Source organism: Mobula birostris, chromosome 8 (assembly GCF_030028105.1).
Source record: "Mobula birostris isolate sMobBir1 chromosome 8, sMobBir1.hap1, whole genome shotgun sequence".
Lineage (NCBI taxonomy): Eukaryota > Metazoa > Chordata > Chondrichthyes > Myliobatiformes > Myliobatidae > Mobula > Mobula birostris.
Genome location: NC_092377.1, coordinates 99,725,855 through 99,732,241, shown reverse-complemented (window position 1 = coordinate 99,732,241; position 6,387 = coordinate 99,725,855). Strand labels below are relative to the sequence as shown.

Below are 6,387 nucleotides of genomic sequence, written 5' to 3'. Positions count from 1 at the left end.
CTGTCTGTGTACCAGTCTGTGTTCCTGTCTGTGTCTTTGTCTGTGTCTTGGTCTGTGTTCCAGTCTCTGTCTCTGTCTGTGTCCTTGTCTGTGCCTCACTCTGCGTTTCTGTTTGTGTTTTTGTCTGTGTCTCTATTTGTGTCTGTGTGCACAGTCACCCTGTCTGTCCCTCATGGTTTTAGACTATAAGACATAAGACATTGGTGCAGAATTAGGTCTTACACGGTGAGCGGTAGGGCACTGAGGAGTGTAGTAGAACAGACCGATCTGGGAGTACAGGTCCATAATTCCTTGAAAGTGGATTCACGGGTAACTATTGTCATGAAGAGAGCTTTTGGTACATTGGCATTCATAAATCAAAGTTCAGAGTTCAGGGGATGGGATGTTACGTTGAAGTTGTACACGTCACAGGTGAAGTCTAATTTGGAGTATTGTGTGCCGTTTTGGTCTCCCACCGACAGGAAAGACATAAATAAGATTGAAAGAGTGCAGAGAAAACTTCCAAGAATGCTGCCATTACTTGAGGAGTTGAGTCATAGGGAAAGGATGAAAAGATTAAGAGTTTATTCCCTAGAGCATTAGAGAATAAGTGGAGATTTGCTAGGGGTATTCAAAATGATGAGGGGTATAGACAGGATAAATGCAAGCAGGCTTTTTCCACTGAGGTTGGCTGAGATGACAACTAGAGGTCATGGGTTAAGGGTGAAAGGTGAAATATTTAAGGGGAGCATGATGGGGAACCTCTTCACTCAGAGGGTGCTGAGAGTGTGGAATGAGCTGCCAGTGGAAATGGTGGAGACAGGTTCAATTTCAACACTTGAGGAAGTTTGGATAGGTACATGGATGGGACGGCAATGGTCCCGGTGCCTGTTGATAAGACAAGGCAGGGCACAGACTCGATGGGCTGAAGAGGCTGTTTCTGTGCTGTAGTGTTCAATGAATTTGACAGTGTGATGCTCACCAGGATGTTGCTTGGGATTAGAGGCACGTATACAGTAAGCAGAGGCCAAACAAACCTGGGTTGTTTTCTCTGGAGCGGTGGAGGCCGAGAGGAAACCTGATGGAGGTTTGTAAGATTATGAGAGGCATAGCCAGAGTAAACAGGGAGTATCTGGTCCCCAGGGTAGAAATGCCTAATACCAGACAGCATGCATTAAAGGTGAGAGGGGGCAGGTTCAAAGGAGATGTCAGGGACAATTTTATTTACACAGAGAGTGGTGGGTGGCTGGGTGGTGGTAGAGGCAAATAAAATAGAGAAATTAAGAGGCTCTTAAATAGGCACATGAATTTATTTATTTATTTGTTTACTTGTTTACTTATTGAGATACAATATGGAGCTGACCCTCGAGCAGCACCCCCCAGCGATTCCTGGTTTAACCGTAGCCTAATAACAGGACAACTTACAACGACCAATTAACCTACCAAACAGTACACCTTTGGACTGTGGGAGGAAACCGGAGCACGCGGTCACAGAGAAAACGTTCGAACTCCATGTGGACAGTGGCAGGAATTGAACCCGGGTCACTGGAACTGTAAAGCGTTGTGCTAACCACTCACAGCCCTGACGCCCCAAATGTTCAGAGGCGTGAAGACAGAAAGCATTCGCTTGGTTGCTTATGATTACTGATTGAAATGGTTCAGCACAACATTGCGGGCTGAAGGGCCTGTTCCTGTGTTGTATTGTTCTCAGGATCAGGTCAACTGCTTTGTTTTACGACAGCAGTCCAGTGCAAGACGTACAGTGAAACAATTACTGGAAGTTACAGTAATTTATACTATATACTATAGAAGAAGTCGTAGAAATGGAGAACAACAAGTGCACTAAGCTATAGGAAGGGTGTGACTGAGCTGGAAAGGGTGCAGGAATGGTTGGCAAAGGACTGGAGGGTCTGAGTTAAAAGGAGAGACTTGAAAGGCTGGGACTCTTTCACTCCACTTTATAAACATGAGGGGCTAGGCAAGCTGAACAGTGGTAGTCTTTAATCCTTTTCACCTAAATGATGTTTCTGAACTCCTTTCTTAACAGCACTTTTTATATCCACTCCTCAATGACTGTGGGGTGGGGGGTTGGAGGTGGTGAACGGGGAGGGGTGTTCACAAAGTGTTTACCAGGGCAACTGGGGATAGATTGTGAAACATAGAACAGTACATCTCCTTCAGCGCATGCTGTGCTGACCTTTTAACCTGTTCTAACACCGATAAGCACTTTCCTCCCACAAAGCCCTCCATTTTTCTATCATCCACGTGTCTATCTAACAATTTCTTAAATGCTCCCAATGCATCTGCCTCTACCACCACCCCTGGGAGGGTGTTCCACGTGCTCACCACTCTCTGTGTAAAGAATTTACCCCTCCTCCAATTACCTTAAAATAACGCCCCCCCCTGCCATATTAGTTACTTCCTCCCTGGGGTAAAGTGTCTCCGGCTAGTTTTAGAAAAGTGGTAACTTTTTAAAGAATAATACTTACTTCATTCTTTAATTTACATATTTTAAAATGTTTTTACTTTTCTGTTAATTGCATTTTTTTATATATATGTAAAGTTGTTTATTTAATTTTGAAATAGCTTCGGGTGTCTTTCAGGGACTTTATCCCGGGTGTCCTGCTGAGTGTGAAAGAGTCGAAGAGCTTTTAGAGTTCTAGGGTCACTCAGTGAGTAAGCAGGCTCCTCGACCTATCAACTTCACGCTGACTGCTAACCACCCACTCATGTTAATCCTTCGCTAATCATAGTTCTTTAAAATCAGTTCCTCGTGAGCGCTTCCTGGTTTCCACCTCTCACCTACACATTGCAGACAATTCACAGTGACCAATTAAACCATCAACATGTCAGTCCTGAGATTTGGGAGGAATCCGGGGAACAGCACCCAGCAAATGCCTGATCAGGTTCACATAGCCCTCGCTAATGCCCCTGTGAAAGAGCACAGGGAGCTTGCTAAAACTGCAGATAGTCTACTCTCAGCCAGGCAGTGGTGCATCGTTCCTCCTCCGTTCCCTGTCTCAATAAGTCTGGCCAGCAAGGCCTCCAATTAGACGATGCCAGGCCTGTTTTTTCACCACGCTCGCTTTGGTACGAACGCTAGGAAGTGCTGACAGTGCTGGCGCATCGAGACATCAGAGGACTGTGAACACTATGGGTTTCAGCTGCCAGGGCCATCTGCCGTTCATTACGGACACCCTTTCAGGGCATCGCTCTCTGTGTGACACGGGTGCCCAAGTGGGTGTTCTGCCAGCTTTGCCTATTGATGAGAAGGCAAGGAGTGAGGAAATCTCACTGGCGGGTGACACCCTGCTTTAGTGGGTGACATTACACGTGGTATTCATTCTGCCTGAAGTGACTAGACCTCTGCTCAGTGCAGATTCCCTGTGTGCCCAAGGACTGTTATTCGATCTTAAGAACTGTCAGCTTGTAGATGTCAACTGACATATAACATATCACGGGGAAAAATAATGACACGGCTGATTGCCTCTCACAGACAGCTGTTGAGGCCATACACATGGGGGTTGTCTATGACGGTATGGCAGCCGACCAAGTTACTCACCCAGAGATCCAGGCTTACTGAACTGAACAGCAGTCACAGACATGTGGTTGGCTGACATTAAGTTCGGGGAAGCTGGGGTTTCTCTCCTGTGTGAGGCCTCAACCAGTCACCCTCACCACACAACGCCTGCAGACAGGAGGCAGATTGTTTTTAACTCCTTACATGGTCTCTCACATCCGGGCTGGAAGGCCTCACAGAAACTGGTTGCACTAAAGTTTGTTTGGCACAGTTTTAGAAAGGACAAGTGTGGAGTGTCAGCGGGGAAAATTTAACCATCATGTCCAGGTGCCACTGTTTGCTGCTGAGGTCCCTGAACAACAGTTTGACCATGTCAATGTGGATCTGGTTGGTCCTCTTCCCCCCTCCCGTGGTTTCACACACCTCCTTGCCATGGTGGGCCGAACCACCAGCTGGCCAGAGGTCACCCCCTTAGCATCAGTGACAGCCACAGATGTAGCTCGGGCTTTCATCAGCATCTGGGTTGCTCGGTTTGGCACCTTCTCTGACCATGCGCCAAGCCCCAGGTTCTCGGCGTTAGGCTACATCACGCCACAGCGTATCACCCACAGTCCAGTGGCCTATGAGAGTGGTTTCACTGCTCCTTAAAGGCTGTTCCCTGAGGGCTTCCCTGATGGGTGAGTGTTGGCGTGATCGTCCCCCGTGGGTCCTGCTGGGCTCAGAACAGCTCCAAAAGAGGACTCTTGGGTTTCTGTTGACCTACGCTCTGCCTCATTTGTTTTCGCCCGCCATGATGCACACCAACATCCTTTTAGGGCCCCCTACGATGGCCCATGCCACGTTTTGGAGCAGGGAGGGTCAAGACTTCTATCATAGCTGAAAGGGGTAAACCTGAGCGTATTTTCGTAGATTGCCTTGAACTGGCCCGCCAAGATTTCGAGGATTCCACTAACATGCCCCTGCCATCACGACATGACCATGAGCAGGTCAACACACAGGCAGCTGCTGCTCCGCCACCCGTGGAACGTAGGACCAGGGCGGGTGGCTCCTCCAAGCTCCGGACAGTCTCACGCTGCCGGGTTTAGGGAATTCTGGAGGGAGAGGGGGGCTGCCCGTACAGGGAAATGTAGTAGGTGTAAACGCGCATAACTCACAACCACCGACATTGAATTGGGATTCACTTTAAGAGGCTGCTCTGACGTGACGGCGAGATTATGTGAAGTTCTTACCGCACTTTATGTTTCTGTGTTTGGAGTTCAATGAATGAGCCGCTTTACTTGCGAATGCCTGCACTGGGAGCCGGCAGGCAGGGTCTCTGCCAGCTGCACCACTCGCTCATTGTTCAGGGAGAGTGCTGACGAGCCACCAGCTTCAAGAACCGCTTCTGTGCCGCTGTCATAAGACCATTGTATAGACCTTTTACAGGATAAAGGTGGAATGCTGACCTCACAGTCTATCTCATCATGCCTGCTTCGCACTTCCCCTGGAACGTTTACACGTTATTGTATCATTCTGTTACTGTTTCCCTTGTACCAGCGCAATGCTTTGACATGATAAAATGATCTGTAGGGGACGGCATGCAGAACAATGATCTTCAGTCACCTTGGTACACGTGACCATAGTAAACCAAGTTACCAGCTTCAGTGCTCTAGTCCCTAATCGTTCAGTCTAGTGCTCTGCCAGAACTGGCTCTCTGTATCCGACCTGCTGAGTCTGATTGGCAGCGGGGTACGTACCAGCAAGATCAGACCCATGTAAACTCTGCTAACCCAGTGTCCTCAGGACTTTGCTGGTGTTGAAGACTCTTTTAGATAGGCTCAGGGATGATAGAAATATGGAGAGGGAAGGGTTAGATTGAACTCAGAGTGGGTTATAAGGGCAGTACAATGTCATGGACCAGAGGGCCTGTATTGTGCTGTAATGTTGTAGAGGACCACAGGGCACAGCCTCAGAATACAAAGATGTCCTTTTTGAAAAGAGATGAGGAGGAATTTCTTTAGCCAGAGGGTAGTGGGTCTGTGGAATTCATTGCCACGGGTGGCTGTGGAGGCCAAGGCATTGGGTATATTTAAAGTGGAGGATGATAGATTCTTGATTAGTCAAGGTGTCAAAGGTTATGGGGAGAAGGCAGGGGAATGGGGTTGTGAGGCATAATAAATCAGCCATGATAGAATGGCAGGGCAGACTCAATGGGGAAAATGGCCCAAGTCTGTTGCTAAGGTTTATGTTCTTTGTGTGGGGGTGTGAGGGTCTGGGGGTGCGGGTGTGTAGGGGCAGCACACGCCCCTGTCTGCATCAATGGTGTTGAGGTCAAGAAGGTTAACAGCTTCAACATGGGAATAAACGTCAGCAATATGCTCTTCAAGCCTAGACATTCAGATGCCACAACTAAGGAAATTCACCAAATGCCTCTACTTGCTACGAGGCTAACAAGATTGCTCAAGTCCCCATTGACCCTCACCAATTTGTACTGATGCACAATAGAAAGCATTCTATCTTGTTAATCAGTTATTTGGTAATTTAATTCTTCATTGTACATATTGACATATTGACTTGATTACCTTAATGCTTTTTTGTTGATCTTTAATAATAATTAATAAAAATATTTTAAAATGAGAAAGCTTTCTATCCAGATGAACCATGGCTTGATACAGCAACTGCTCTGCGTGTGACCACTGATACAATAAGAGGGATTCCTAACCTCACAATCTACCTTGTTAAGACCTTGCACCTCATTGTCAGCCTACCATGCACTTTCTCTGTAAGATGAAAAGACCCTTACATAGACAGAGTGGGTAGCTCAGGATGGCAATGGCTACTCCCAAGGGACATCGGTTAAAGTTCATGTCCAAAGTAAATTTATTATCAAAGTACCAGTATGTCACCAT

At 47.3% G+C, this 6,387-nt stretch overlaps 1 protein-coding gene across 1 annotated transcript in view; it reads right to left on the bottom strand.

Annotated features, from left to right (window-relative positions):
* LOC140201530 (uncharacterized) overlaps positions 1–4,818 on the bottom strand; it is an 85,751-nt gene extending 80,933 nt beyond the window's left edge. The window contains exon 1 of the mRNA XM_072265779.1: positions 4,729–4,818. The gene's annotated coding sequence lies outside the window, so the exon portion shown is untranslated. The remainder of the gene's footprint in view (positions 1–4,728) is intronic.
* Positions 4,819–6,387: the final 1,569 nt, after the last annotated feature.